Source organism: Ctenopharyngodon idella, chromosome 12 (genome assembly GCF_019924925.1).
Source record: "Ctenopharyngodon idella isolate HZGC_01 chromosome 12, HZGC01, whole genome shotgun sequence".
Lineage (NCBI taxonomy): Eukaryota > Metazoa > Chordata > Actinopteri > Cypriniformes > Xenocyprididae > Ctenopharyngodon > Ctenopharyngodon idella.
The window spans coordinates 21,244,338-21,261,168 of NC_067231.1; the positions used below are offsets into that span (position 1 = coordinate 21,244,338).

General features: G+C 36.6%; 1 protein-coding gene across 1 annotated transcript in view; it reads right to left on the reverse strand.

Annotated features, from left to right (window-relative positions):
- grin2cb (glutamate receptor, ionotropic, N-methyl D-aspartate 2Cb) overlaps positions 1–6,169 on the reverse strand; it is a 47,927-nt gene extending 41,758 nt beyond the window's left edge. Inside the window, exon 1 of the mRNA XM_051915468.1 lies at positions 2,895–6,169. The gene's annotated coding sequence lies outside the window, so the exon portion shown is untranslated. The remainder of the gene's footprint in view (positions 1–2,894) is intronic.
- Positions 6,170–16,831: the final 10,662 nt, after the last annotated feature.

Consider the following 16,831-nt stretch of genomic DNA (forward strand, 5'->3'; position numbering starts at 1 on the left):
CTGAGGTAAAATTCCACCACAAACCAGAGTGTTAGCAAGTTTAAAGCTGAATTACATTTGGAGTTACACTATTGCTGCTATTTATAGCAACGATACCAAGCACATTCTCACTTCACTGATGTTAACTCACACAAAGCTAATTCCTAGTCTCAACGAGGCTTTTGATGAGCGATATGCCTGCTTTCTGTAATGTGGGACACAAGCCACTTGCTATTGTATTGGTCTTCAATCACACAGGAGAAGAGTGGGATCATGGCAAGTTTCCCTTTTAAGCTACAGCCACAAAGGTTACGACAGAATCCCTCCTGTCCAGATGTTACCGGCTGCTTTAACCACTGTGTGAGCAACCGCTAAGAGACAAACTCAACGGACCGCAGACACACACACACAAACATTATGAGGTAAGTATTTAGGAAGCAGCTAAGTTGCATATCTTTCCTACACAAACCTCAAATTTGTCACAAATAAAGCTACACAGGTTCACCGAAACGGCATATATTACTTGTTTACAGTGAAGACTCATGGTCTGTGTGGCCATAAAGCAACTCTTTTAAAAACAGATCACATGCTTATTTAATATTCCACACAAATCCAACACATGCTGTATACATTTTTAACAGTGATCCAAGGTTAGAGAGCTTGAAATGTCACGGTCGGAGCACACATTAGTGTTTCCCAAATCTGCATGTATCACATATCCACTGACTTTTCCAAACCTCTGTGATCTCACCTGTTCAGCCATAATCATAAAGGTTTCAATGAGTCTGCTATGAAACAAAAAATGATTATGACATTGAAATACAGATGGTAGTATCACCACTGCCAGCATTTGTAACCTGTGTGGCGGCACAGACAGAATCGGATGTTAATAGTGATGTATTAGTCACACTCCAAACAGTTGTGATTGGACATTAACGGATGTGCTTTTCGGCAACAATCATTGGTTCAGTCTTATGAATGCTAAGAGGGGCCGGAGTGTCTGTAATAAATAAATCAAAATAACATGTCAGACCTTTCGAGTAGGCTCTCGTTTTCTCTTGAGACAAAACCACACACACCTCAGATGAAACTTGAGTGATAAATGACTCAGAATGTTTATGAATGTATATACTTTGACTCTGTCGTTCACTTTCTATCACTTATAATCTATTTTGCATTATGACGACAAATTGAAATGCATGAATAAATAAATACGCATATACTGTACATATGTCAACGGTAAGCCTCGTTTTGTCACTGTCATACACACACTTTACTGGACGTCACATTCCATTTGTGAGGAAAATAAATCATAAGAAAAACATCAAGACAGCCAGAAAATCAATTTCCCTTCTTTGACCTTGGCCAATCTCCTGTCTCCAATATATTTGGTAATACTTTAGAATACTGTTCCGTTATTAACCAATAACTACACAGGAACAAATATTTAACGCAATATGGTAACACTTTATTTTACAGTGTCATTGTTACACGTTACATGTAGTTACTGTTGTAATAACTATAAATTATGCATATTTACATGCAATTAACCCTAAACCAAACCCTCATCCTAACTCTAACCCTATAGTAAGTACATGTAGTTAGTTAATTATTATTACTCAGCACTTAAATGTAACCCGCAATATTAACATTCTAGTAACTGCTATTTAAGTAATAGCGTTCAGTTGAATGAGGTAGTTCACTATTAGCTAATTATTAACTACTATTTTTTTCATACCTCCCAGAGGACTACTAAGAACTATTATATACAGGTTAATAATTAATGTGAATGATGCATAATGTATAATTAATTCTAAAGTGAAGATCATGGTAACCCACTAGTAATGACTCAAGTATTACCAAATCCTTCAGATGGTCATTGTAAGCTTTTGAGGTTTTTGTAAGGTATTGGATAGTAATTCCTTCTGATGGATTTGGTAACACTTGAGTCATTACTAGTGGGTTACCATGATCTTCACTTTGTAATACAGTTCCAAATAATTAGTAATTACTTTAGAAGTATATAGTAACACTTGAGTCATTACTATTCAAAACCTTGCAAAAACCTTAAAAACGTACAATGACTTCGGTCATCGTTACTAGGGAGTTTCATGCTTTGCACTTTAGAATACTGTTCTAAATAATTAGTAGTAACACTTGAGTTATTACTAGCGAGTTAACATGATCTTTACTTTAGAATTAATTACATACATTCAATACATACAATACATTATTCACATTAATTATGAACCTGTATATAGTAGTTCTTAGTATTTATCTGAGAGGTATGAAAAAATAGTACTTATTAACTAGCTAATAGTGAACTACCACATTCAACTGAACTACTTAATCAGTTTCAGTTAACTGTTAGCTAATATGTTAACCATATATTTATATCTATAATATGTTAATATGATTACTGAGTTTTAAAAAAAGCCTTCGACTCACCTTTGCTATAATTTTAGTACAAATTTAAAGAGTTTAAGATTAAAAACAAGTGTTTTTTAACCCAATTTGTCATGAATGACCCAGTTTCCCTCCTTCTCCCATTTTAATTGTGTGTAAACAAGTCCAGCGTCACTGACACAGACTGTGAGCTGACATACGCACGCCTCTGACATTCCCAATGCCAGTGCAGGTATGTGTGTCAGAAAGCATTCAGGTCTCCAGACTCTCATTCACTCTGCCGGTTACGCTTTCGAAGACTGTTTCTGCACTCCGGCGAGCGAGCAGCCACAAGAAAGAGCGGCGCTCCACCTGTTAACTATGGCAGCTTTAGCCCCGCAGGCATTCCCCCTGCCACGCACTCAAAACCCAGAGATGGAAAGCCGCTCTTCATGGACACATGCACAAAGGTTAAGCGAAGCTGTATATTAGCTGTCAACAGTGGATTGAAGGAAAGGGAGTTTTCTTACCTGTGCCGTCTGGATGCATCCGAGCCCGACCCCAAGCTGTACATTCTTCAGCTGTGCGTCTCCGCCTCCTCTTGTTTCCTTTTCTCGCCTTTGCTTCCTCTCACCTCCTTTTGGCCTTTTCTATCTTTCGCACTGTCTCTCTCTCCTTCTCTCAACACTTGTGTGAGTCTACTTGTGTGGCAGCTGAAGACCCTGCTGTGGTGATGGCATTTCTCTCCCTCTCCCTCGCTCTTCCTGGCAAAGAGGGTCAAACTGAAGATGGTGACACTGACACGGTGAGGAAAGAGATGGAGGGAATTAGCGAGAAATAGAGAGACAAGTGTCCAAAAAAAGAGGAGAAACAGCTGTTAGCAGCTTCGCCGGCTTGTGACGCCGACAAGAGACAGCTGGAGAGTTGCAGTTGTGATCTCTGCCTGAGGAAAGGTGCGAGAGCAGGTGGGGAGACGCGTGGCGGTGACTCCCTGAGCTCACGGATTGGCGTGCGAATGCGAGAGGTGGTGTCTTACTCTATAAATCTTGAATAAATCTCACATGGATCTTGTTTACCTATGCCTAAAGTTGTGATATGCCTGTAGCGTGTGAACTGGAAGCTGAAAAAGTAAGTTTAAAAGTACGTCAGTCAAAAAAAAGAGAGTTTTTGGCATGAACTAACCCTTCATCCTCAATCAAACCGCTCATCCATAGCCTCCGCCCGCTCCATTGCGATCAACCTAGTTCTCCAACCTTGGGGAATAATCATGATGAAATGAGAAGGAAGCTGGGAAGAGAGCACAGCTGATTAAAATAGATTCGAATGAAAGATTGGAGCTGTGTATGTGACCTTTTCCGTCTCTGGAGTTGTAGTCTGCTGATTTTGAGAAGGAAGTCCATGAAGATGCTTCTTAATTAGTCAAAATGTGTTGCTTATCTTCAGAATCTTTTATATCCGCAGGTGCCGCTTTTGGATTTAGTCCGGTTTCCAAAAAGTTTGCAGCTCTTGTAGTGTTGGCTGAGAAAAGCATGAAAGCAATCCAGAATAAATACATGAATAAATACAAATTCACAAATGATGTTTGTCCAGTTTGTAGAGCAGATGTGGTGAGCGTCTCATCTGTTTGATGTGATCTGCCTTCTGCTCTCCAGACCACAGAACAAGCTTCTGATACCTAATCATGATGCTGTACAGATTTATCCTGCCTCCCCCCTCCTCATTCTCTCATGCTTTTATTCTCTCTCTCTCTCTATCTCTCTCTCCATCCTGAGTCCCTTTTCACCATGTCTGTTCTTTTCTTCCCTGTCCTGTCGTGTTTGTTCTCTCTACCTCTATTACTCCTGCTTCTATCTGTCTTTCCCACCGTCTTTGCCATTATCCTCCTGCTGTAATTTAAATGCTCTTTCATTTCAAGCTTTCCTGTCATTCAGAGAAGTTTCCTTGTCCTGTTGATTCTCTCTCTCTGTCTCTGACACTTCCAATTGTCCCTCCACATCCTTCAACCTTGTCTGTCCTTCAGATCTAAGGTTATTGCGAATGCAGTTTTGTCAGACAGCTATTACCAAATCTATTCACATTCTCCACACAAATGTTTGTTTTTCCATATTATTTGTTTTAATACTAAGCAAATGACATTTTCTATTCCCTAATCCTAAACCTACCTTTACACAAATCCTTCTAGATTTTTATAAAGACATTATTTATTTGTTTATCAAGCTGTTTTTTTCATGGGGACAATGCAGATTTTATATTAAAATTTAATAATATAAATTATATATTCATATAGTACACTCTACTATTCTAAAATTTGGGGTCAGTATGGGGCAGCAACTCTCTCTCTCTACTAACAATGAAGCTGTGAGTTTAATTATTTCAAAAACAGCGATGTTACCCCCTTGTTGCTGATTAATATAATGTAGCGATTCAGTAGCGGTTTTAATGCACACCTTCCAGCCAATCAGAATAAAGTATTCAGACAGACCATGGTATAAAAACAAAAGTTTCTGAAGCACCAAGTCAGCATATTAGAATGTTTTTTGTAGGATCATATGACATTGAAGACTGGAATAATTGCTGCTGAAAATTCAACTTTGCCATCACAATAAATTACATTTTAAAATAAATTAAAATAGAAAACAGTTATTTTAAATTGCAATAATATTTAGTAATATTACTGTTTTCACTATATTTTGAAATCAAATAAAATGCAGCTTTAGTGAGCATAAGAGACTTCTTTCAAAAACTTTTAGAAAAAATCGTTTTGACCCCAGTGTGTGTGTGTAAACCCCATGTAAATCAAACAGAATGATTTTTTTTTTTTTTTTTTTTTTTTTTTAAATATAAAAAAATCTGAAAGTTTTTTTGTGATGGGTGCACTGTAAAAAGAATTGTTGGTTTAACTTAAAAAGTAAGTTACCTGGTTGCCTTAAAATTCTGAGTTCATTGAAATTAAAAATTTGAGCGATTGGTTTAATCAACAGAAACTCAAAATATTATGTTATCTGAACCACATTAATTATCTAAGTTGATTTGACAAAAGAAAAAATGTTGTGATAACAAATCATGAAAATATGTTTTTACAGTGTGGGCTTAGGGGTAGGGTTAGGGTGAGGGTATAGAATATACAGTTGGTACAGTATAAAAATCATTATGTCTATGGAAAGTTTGAACAGTATAAAAATCATTATGTCTACGGAAAGTTTGTACAGTATAAAATCATTATGTCTACAAATGTCCCCATAAAACATGGAAACTTGTGTGTTTGTGTGTGTTTGGATACATGTATGTGGATATTTACAGTGATTTCTTTAGCAGACACTTTTACAAAAGACTTACAGATGAGGAATAAAACATAAGCAATTCACCCTAAGGAGAAAAGAACATAGATGAAAGTGAGAAATAGTTAAATAAACTTTTTCCTTTCCTTCTTAAGAGTTAGTATATTAAAAAGATTCAATCTATTGGTCACGGAAGAGATATATCTTTAAAAATATATCTGCAAGGGACTTGCTGCTTGGGTAGGTAGCAAGGAAAGATCACATACCAAAAAAAAATGTGTCTGTGTTTTTTCTAAAGAACATAATGTCCAAATGGAAAAGGATCATTTTAAACTTTAAATTAGTTGAAAGATGAAAGTGGAAAGTTAATTTTAAGATTTGATTTGGTTTAATTTCATTAGTTAAGAAAAAATCTAATTGAGTTTTGCTCGCCTGACACTGCAAATTAAACTTTCCACCGGTGAGGAGACTTCCACATATCTCATCTCTAGTGTAACCCATAATCCAGGAGAAAATCATACTGGTTTTCTCATTCATGACAGCCTTAAATGGCAGAACCCTGGTGTTTCAGTTAAAGTAGACTACTAATAATATACTTGTTAAATCAGTGCTATAAACTACACACAGCTTCTGGTTCTTTGATTGCTGACATATTTTAAACATGATGTCTTTTGCACCTGTACACCATGTGCAAAACTAAATATATACTACTACCGTGTTTAAAAAAGATCAGCCGGGATGCTGTCATGTAACACAAATGTGTTTTTTCACCACTAGAATGTGTTTTTTTCCCTCCCTTTTTTTGTCCCAGCTTTAAAGACCTCCTGTCTCCTCTCATTTTCCGTCTGCTCAAAAGGAACTCTCTAAATTGTCTAAATCACTTTGTGCACATGGCAGCTTTTAAGAAACTATAAATACCGTGGTGTTATTTTAGTCCAGGCCAGGTGATGAGGCATACTGACAGGAGGAGAAACCAGTGTGACTCTTTAAACATGCTCCAGCTGAACTGTGCAAACTTTTTGACACATTGGAAGCCACTTACAATGCATGATGACCTGTCTTTAAGGGTAGCAAATGGATTTAAACACATACCGTACTTGACAAAAAAAGAGAACATTTTAGTTACAAATATGTGATCTCCCTACATAAAGTTGGGGTCAAAAAAATATTACATTATTTGTATATATTTCATTTTTTTATCTACATGTCTATTTATTTTCATGTATATAAAGAGGACCGTTTAAGCAACCACTAACTCTTGTCTCTCTCTCTCATTTATTGCTACGACGCGTTCTCATCTGTTGAATTGACCCCCAGAGTGAGGTCTGCAACAGATTTGTGGGGGCTCGTCCGGGATCAGCTCCACGTGGCACAAGGAGACTGATCCAAGCAACTCAGAACCGTAGGAACCAGGCGGCGGTGGGGCTAGAGGCCAGCAGCTGCTGCCCACATCCAAAGAGCGCGCCCAGAAAGCCGCATCTGACAGCACACAAATACTGTGCGGAATTGATTTCTCTTTCACATCTTGGGCTTGAACGGACAATTTCACACAAAATTATGTCAAAATGCCCACCTTGGCTAGTATCCTAGTAAAGATAGTCGGTTATGTAAAGTGAATGTCAACAGTTGAGAAAGTAAACGCGTGTGTAACAGTATATTGGATCCGTGCATTAGTCTTAAAGTGACAGTAGCCTAATATTCCTGCTGCTGTCTTTGTTTTTAATGTTAATCAAGCATTATGAGAATTACTTTTATGAGAATTAATCTATATTTAATTTATACAGTGAAGACTATGCAGTGCTATTTTACATTTGATTACTTTATTTAATTTCTGTAACTAACCTATATCTAACTGTTAGATCTACCTGAAAAGCACTGTTTATTTATTTGGCATCTTTTCTATTTTGCTTATTTTGCTATTTCTTGTAGTTTGATTATTTTACCATATTTTGTTACAGACTGTTTACTTGACTTTAATAGTGTTTGATTTATATATTATATAGATTTATATATTATATTATATTTATGTAGAATTTTTTTTCGTTTTCATTGTTCTTGCATTCCGTTTAAAAAGTCTGGTGAGTAAAATAAAAAATTTACTAGCCAATGGCGACTCACACTTCAGTGTGTCCGTAAAGGGTTGAGGGTCCAGAGGGATGGCAGAGGAAGCGGCTAGGAAGCGGCTGGTGTGGGACATCAAGAAAGACTTAATCACCTACCTACCTGCTGATGAACTGTTTCACATCGTCAAGGTCATCGGGCCGACACCAGGGAAAGACATATCCGAACTGGATCTGGAGGACAGTGAGGGATGTTTTGAGTGCACTGATGCCTTAATGTCAAGTAAGTCCTTGCTTGAGGCTGAGGACCAAGATATGAGCGAACTGTTATCATTACAACAGACTGTGACTTCTATTAAACAAGCATGTACAGTTGTATATTCACATGACGTTAAAGACATACATCCAACATCGAGAACTCACTCACACACCACTACTGATCCTGTTCAGTCAACATCACTATTCAATGTAATGACTTGGGTGATGTTAGCAGGGCCAGAACTGACACAGAGACAGAAACACATAGGACTTCTTGACTGAAGACACACTCTTGTCTCTCTCTTTCTTATTTTCTAAAAAGACACATTCTCATCTGTTGAATTGACCCCCAGAGTGAGGTCTAAAACAAATAGTACCTGATGCATAATGTTTTCTGGCAGTGTATGATAGCAGTAGTTCTTCTGGAAGCCCATTTCTGCCTGGGAGTAAAAAGTAAGATAGAAATTGTTAGATATAGTTGAAGAAATAAAGTTACATTGTGACAAAGTTACACTGTAAGATTTACAGTAAAGTCACACTCTGAGAAATAAAATCGCAATTGCAAGATATAAAGTCCCACTGCAAGATATAAAGCCACATTCTCATATGCTCACATTTCATAACCCATAGACACATAAAACAAATAATGTTCTCCCAAAAAAATGACTTTTTTTTATGTCCCTTTCCTCACCTAAGCTCCTGGTTGTCCATTCCAAAAAGAGAATATAAATTTGTCCTAGTTTGTCAATGTGACAACCAACAAGACATAGAAGGTAAGAGACGACAGGTCGCAATTCTAACATCAACTAAAAGAGACGAATAGCATGACGAATAGCAAAATCTCCAAACTTTGTTTTAAAAGGGTTTGAACAACATCTAATTTTTCTTTAATGTAAAACATAAGATCAATCTAATTTTCTTTACATTTTAAGACAAGATATTCAGTCCTGTCTAATCAGTTATTTCAATCTTAAATCGCTAGTCGCAATACAGTAAAGAAATATATGGATTGTGTATGTGTAAGTCTGTGGCATTAAGATGTACCTGGAGCAACAGACTGTGTGTTGTAAAATTCATTGCGCTTGAAAGTTTTTCTTGAATGTCAATACTGTTGATTGTTCACCTATGATACACCCTGACAGCATCTGAGAGACATTAAACTCAGGCGAATTATACTGTTGTGCTGTACATATCACAAAAAAAGGTCTTAGTTCAAAGCAATTTAGTAAGCTATATGAGTTAAATAAAGTAAATTGCTTCATCAAAGTGGCTACACTTGTAGAATAGCTGCCTGAACTGTAATTGTGGTGAAATGGGTTATTGAGTTGTTTTGTGAAATACAAAGGATCATGTGTGTAACAATCTCCTGTTCAGTCACTTGTCAAAATGTGGGTTTTTCTCTGAGGTGTAAATTGAAATGCAGATGCTTTAGGTTCCCCAGGTTCAGCTGGTAGCCATGCCAGATCCTGGAAAGAAAATGTTGTGCGGTCAAGTGTCCCCTTAGGGCTCAGGTGGAGGCTGCCTGTCCATCAGGTGTCTTAGCATCAGCAGCTAACGTGCCAAAGGCAGAAAACTGCCAGATTTACACTGCATCAGATGAACTGAAAGTGGAAAATAGCAACATTGTGGAAATATAAAAATATTGCCTTGCATATAAATAAATCCAATCTTTCGTCTTTCATCTATGAAATGTGACATTTCAGATTTTTTTTGCTGTGCCGCTGGCTATTTTTAGATAGACTTTAGTAAGAGAAGCCAAAAAATGAGAAGGGAACGTGCAGCAGGGTTAACTTTGTTGTACTATTCCCCTGAGAAGCAACTGGAAGAAATCAAGAGTCCCGATTCTGACCGTAACTTAACATATGACAACATCTTTTAAACAATATTAATAGACTAGACAGGTTTTAATATGGTATGCATTTAGATACAATCTCCGCATGGTCCTCTCAAATGTTCCACATGACAGCATAGTATTTCAGTGACAAAAAGAAATCCAGAAAAGTTATTTATAGTATGCATATGCAATTGTTTATCAAGTCAAAATTGTGATATGACAAAAATGATGCACATAAATAGAGCTGAAACTAGTCCTGGTCTAAAATCATAAAATGTGTTTTGTATGATGTTGTACAAGGTTTGACATGATGCTGAAGGGATAGTTCACCCAAAAATGAACATTCTATCATCATTTACTCAACCTCATGTCGTTCCAAAAATGTATGAATTTCTTTCTATTTGTGGCACATAAAAGAAGATATTTTGAGAAATGTCACAAGTGTTTTTTGTACACACAGTGGAAGTCAATGTTGTCTGGTTCCCAACAATCCTCAAAATATCTTCCTTTGAGTTCCACAGTAAAAAGAAATGCACACAGGGTTGGAACAACTTAAGGGTGAGTAAATGATGACAGAATTATCATTTTTGGGTGGAGTATCGCTTTAAGCTTCAAAAAAGCACACACTAAACATATGACTTGAGCACTGTATTTCAAGTCTTTGATAATTCATGTTGTTCCAAGATGCATGAACATATGAGCACTACATCTACAGGGGAACGTATTTTGTTTTTGAATGAAAAACAGCCCTAATGCATATGCTGTTACATCTTTCATGCCTTTTGAAATAGTGCTATCAATCATAGCACTGTTAGAACCTACTTAGGGTGCTTAAAGGGATAGTTCACCCAAAAATGAAAATGATTCCATGATTTACTCACCCTCAAGCCATCCTAGGTGTATATGACTACCTTCTTTAAGACGAACACAATCAGAGTTTATCAATTCGTCAATGCGTCATGTCACAGGTTACGCTTTTGGAGCAAGTCGATTTGTGTAGGCCGTCTGCCGGAAGCTAGTTATTTTAGTTTATAAAGATTTAAATATGGATTTTTTTTTTTACAAACACCCATCGCTTCACTTCAGAAGGCCTTTATTAACCCCCTGGAGCCATGTGGATATCTTTTATGATGGATGGATGCACTTTATTGAGCATCAAAATCAGGAGCGCCATTCACTACCATTATAAAGCTTGGAAGAGCTAGGATATTTTTTAATATAACTCTGAATGTGTTTGTCTGAAAGAAGGTAGTCATATATACCTAGGATGAATTGAGGGTGAGTAAATAATGGGATAAATATCATTTTTGGGTTAACTATCCCTTTAAACCTCCCATTTTAATTTCAGACACCTTAAAAATCTGCAATTAACTATTACATTTGTAATTATGTGATCTTTCTTTATGTTTGTAGTAGTTATCTGAAGTTATTGCATTCAAACTTCTCCTTTTACCCCCTTTTACAAAAAAAAAATAATAATAATAATAATTGAGCAAGATTCAAGCTCACATGTAAGGCAAAAAATATTTTTCATCCTCTTTTAGGGGGTTGAGCCTCAGTAAAACTGAAATCATAAAAACTTTACCTTTCATCAATCAAACAACACCAGGTAAACCAACTGATCCTCAGTGGAATCATCTTGCTGCCACCTATTGGATTTGACAAGAAAGAAAATCATAAAGGACAAAAAAGGACAATGAGTCACTTAAATTTACTATTCTTGATGTGAATGCATATAGCTATAGAGCCTTATCACTATCCAGAGAGTCATGATAGTCATTACACACATCTCTTCAGACAACAGCACTACAAACTACTTTTTTCCCAGTCCTATCTGATTCTCATCATTAGTAGGAAACAGCTTACTAATAGATGCACAATTATTACAGACGTGTCTTCGTTTTGTTCTTTGCATTTTTTGAAGGACAGGTTTGCAGGGAACTTATTTTTATATCCACTCTACAAACCTCTGCCTTATAGTAGTTTTTTTTTTTTTTTTTTTTAAAGAGGTTTACATATCAACACAAGGGCTCTTCTGTCTGAGAGAGAGAGAGAGAGAGAGAGAGAGAGAGAAATTCATTTGAGTACTCAATTCAGATTCAACCAGCTTCTCTAGAGACTAAAGAACATATTTCATGATCATCCTGTCTGAACGAATTTGCACACACTGCATTGCCGCTCTGAGATGACATACAGGAAAAGAAAGAGCAGTATTCACCTGGGAGATAAAAGGAAAATCGACATCTTCAAGTGGTCTGCAAAGTAAAGAAACAAAGACCCCCAGTGGGATAAAATAACATGTAGGGTTGATCTGCACAGGAAAAAGAAGCATGAATGTATCTTTTGTCCTTATAAATATTTCATAGTCATGACTGTTCTGCACTCTTTAGGTACACACGTACTACCTGGTGGTCTAGTTTCCAAAAATAGGCCCTTAACGTGGTTTGACAAGTCCATTAAAACACAGCTGAATTAATTGCAAATTAATTATTAACAGCCAACTGTAACAGAGTTGATACTCTGATTTAACAAAGACAGAGGTTTTCACAGGGATTGGAAAGACAAAGGGATGGACAACTGAATAAGCTTAATGACCATCACGTTTGAAGTAGACCTTTCTGTGCTGGCCAGATGGCTGTCTGCAAGGTGGGATGAATTTGACTCCATATGCGCAGCCACACCTGTGGACGATCTGTCTGTTTTTTGGCTCACTGCGCTCTCAGACGTAGATATAGTATCCAAACACCGTGGTTTGGTGTGACATGCCTTATCTGACCGTTTGGACAATGTAGCTTGGTGTGAAGGGATATGCAAATTTGTCTGATATAATCAGCACAAGACTAGGTCTAATATTTATTAAAGGAGACAAATTATGTTTTTGACATGAGCTATGCTGGAGCACCGTTTAAAGTAAAGAGAGAGACGCATGAATATTTCATTGGGGTGCAAATATTATCCATGAAACAAAACATGTGAGAACAAAACTAATAAAATAATGACCTGTTCCAGCTTTCATGGCAGTTACGAGATAAGTGGAAATATGTGGATACATGGAACACTGCAGTTCATGAATAAAAAGTTAACTTAGGATTTTTGTTGTTGCCTTGGCCAATATTTTGTGTAAAACTATACACTCACTAAATTCAATTATCAGAGAGTAGCCTGAATGACTACTTGACAAATCTTAAAGGTAAAGTATGTCATTTCTGCAGCAGTATAGTGTTTTCAAACAGGTTTTCTGATCACTCCTCTTCATCTGCCATTGGTTGGACAAATAGACAGTCCCGCCCCAAACTCATTGGTTGAGCCAATTTTGCTAAAAAAAAAAAACAGTGCTTACTCTTAAAAAGTGCTTACTCATTTTGTTTTCGCAAGCTACAACAGTGTACCAGTTCTAACGCCATGGCAAAATTTCGAGCAAAGCATGCTAACTGTTCTGTCGTTGGCAAGCACACAACACAATTTAGAGTATCGTTAGCTTGAATAGCCTGCAAGTTGACCCTGATTTCTAAAAAAGGAGCGTTTCTGTCCGAGCGATATTTTGGAAAAAATATTAGACCATTCACAGTATTTGATAGCAATCATAAACATTAGCCTGGTGTGCATGGCTCTGTTTGGCAAACAGGTACGCTATGTAACGTGACGGCACATGCTAGTCAATGAGTTGAAACAACTCCACAGCAACTACATAAATTTATCTGCTAACCATTCAGAAACTTTTAGTTGCATTCTAAAAGTTGTAACTTCTTCCTGAGTCTCTCCATCAGTGTCCGACTCCGCTTTGAACAATGTAAGGCTTAACATCATTAATGACAATCGTCATTTTGGCTGCGTGAGATTCTCCATCTTTGTTGTTGAGCAACCGAAGCGTGAGCTGTTAAAGCCCCGCCCTCTTTTGGAAAGCAGGCAGGGAGCAGCAGCTCATTTGCATTTAAAGGGACAAGCACAAAAACAGCGTAATAGATCCCCTTTAATGTTAAACTTTGCGCAATGTCCTAAAATGAAACACTCATAGTGAAAGATGCTTAAAAACAGCAAATGTCATGATGCCACATTTAAAGATGCCTGAATGGTGCTGTAAAACAGCTGTGCTTTAAAAATTAGAAATATAAAGAAACATCTCTGATAGGGTTTTACTATGCAAACAGTCTTACAGCTAAAGCACTGCACACTGTCAGCACTATAGTCAGTTGTTGGATGTCTAGTCAACAATCATTACCCGTCCCTAATGTGTGTTAGAGGGGTCTCTATAGTGTCCTTGCAACATGTATATACCACAACATACAGCACATAAACATAAATCTCAGCACATAAATTTAATAAATTTTCAACCTTTTTGACAGCTGTTTAAGCTTATTACTATGAGGCAGGACACATCCGAAGGCCAACTGACCAGTCCAGAGGGAACTTCTGGTTGTTCATGCATCAAAAAAAAAAAAAAAAAACACCTCTACTATAACTCCTAACATAACTCCTGTCTGACAGGTCCACTAATCCAATGTGTCACTATATAAGAGCATATGCATGTGCACATGCCTGTTCTTGACCTTCTATTAGCTGTATGGGTCAGCCATTTGTCTTACAGTGACAGGGTCATTCACCCTGTGCCTTGAAGAGAGGCGTGTCCTTATCATTCCATATCAGAATGATGTTATATGACCAATACATGTGCAGGTCTGACAGTGTCACCAGAAGATACCATATCCATCCCCCACGATACTACATCTCATATCGTATGACAACATTTTGACAAATGGATAAGAAAAATGGAAGAATATTATGTGACGATGGCCAATATGTAGGCTATAAGTTAACAATTCCTTTGAAATAGGCAACACTGAATGTAATAAGATAACCAACCGTAAGTCAAGACTGGAACTGGACAGACTATCAACATATTTACAGAATAATTTAATATTGCTCACATATATTTCTTTCTTTCTTTTTCTAACAAGGTTGCATGCAGGATCCAAAGTAGTGCCAGTTGCATAAACTAGAGACTACATTTACATTTAATCATTTAGCAGATGCTTTTATCCAAAGCGACTTACAAATGAGGAGAACAACAGAAGCAATCAAATCAACAATAGGGCAACAATATGTAAGTGCTGTGACAAATCCCAGTTCGTCTATCACAGTACATGTAGCAAGTTTAGTTTTTTAATAAATAAAAAAATAAATAGAAAGAATAGAAATAGAATAGAATTAATGGGTCAAGTCTTACAAGTTCCAAGCAGTCATATTTTTTCAATTACAGTCAATTGCATACACTCTTAAAAATGGTCCTTCTATGACATCACTGTGAAAACCCTCTTTTGGAACAAAGATAAAATTGGTCTAATTTGAATCAGTTACATAAAAAGGTAGACTGGCCTTATTTGAATCCGAAACATAAGAATGATTACCCCTTCTGCTAGCTGGTCAAACTAGTTCTTAAGACACAGTCTTAACATAGTAGCTGTTTATGCAACTGGCCCCAGGTATTCAGCAGGTTTGAAAAGCTGTTCTTTTATATTGTTCTAAGCGCATAGATGTGTGAAGTATGCCCTCTGCAGTACGTTCAGTTGCATTTTATGGAAATTAAGTCCTAATCTGAACCTCAGACTACAATTTGAAGTACTCTTTAGTGTTTAGTCCCACACACTAATTTTACATATCTTAAACCAAGATTATTCATAACATTAAAGGAAAAGATGTACCATTAAGGAATGACATTTTTTTTAAAAAATGTTTAAAGTGATGTATACTTGCATGACTATATCTTAAGTTTTTATCGGAAACATTTAAATGTTTTATATTTGTTGTTAGTGGGTTACTAATTACTAATCAAAAAAATTAAAACCTTTTAATTTATATTTTTCTAGTTTTTATCTTATGTTGGCAGGCTCAGCATAAAAATGTTGAGTGAACCATTAAAGTTTGGCTTCTTTCCAAATCAGGTACAGAGCCCAGTTATTCAAAAGAAATTTAATCAGATTTCAGCTATTGGATTGGATCAAATCTTAAAAATTAGATGTTTTTAAATCAAATTAGATCACGTAATCCAGTCTTGGTTTTGATCTGGACCAGTACGTGTTTTTCAAAACTTTTTAGTAGGACTGGGATTCCTTTGATCCAAAATATCTGGATTATCCTGTCCTGATCCCAGCAGAAGGGATTCAGGGTGGATTTCAGGAACAAAATGTAATGAAACTTCAAAATTCATCAAATATAACATTAGTATCATGTAGTAGCCTATATATGCACATATATTTTTTTTTTAAACTTGATTTGTTTAACAATAACAGTGATAGATAAAGTAAAAGTAGGCTTCTATAAAGCCTTTCAGTACAGAAAAAAATGTCCCAATGCCATTAAATAATCCCCCAAACTGTCATTATCAATATATCAATATCAGAAAATGCGTGTGTGGGGAAAAGGGGGGTGTTAAAATAGACACGGTTTCAAAGGTGTTGCCACAAAACCTAAAACTTATACATGTTAACATGAGACAAGTGTCATAAAATGTCTCACTAACCTTGTCCGTGCAGTTTCATCCAATTATTTCTCCTGTTCTGACCACGAGATGGCGTTAAACTTTCGCGGAAGGATATAGGAGAGGGACAATTTTACATAAAGACACCTCCTAAAATAGTAGTCCCATACTAAAAGGACGATTTAGACGACTATCGCTCAAATATCACACATTTCTATGGAAGAAGTGATATTAAAACACTTAAAAAATGAGAGCTTTTCATTTGTACTTTCAAGTCGTCCTCTAGCCTTGCCCCTTTAGACTGTATAACATTAGCCTACACTATTTTGCTGATCACGATGTATGGCACAAACATGATTTATTTCAACTCTAACTTCAGTTATAAAAGCTTAGTTTATTTTTGGGGGGGAAATCATTTTCTTTTCACCAATCCCTCCTATCTCGTCCACAAGTTTAAATCATACAACGTAGCAAACCCAGTTTGATATTTTCAAGACCACCTAAAAGAAAACAAACATTGCCCTCTAGTGGACATATGGCTGATAAAAGACAACATGACCTC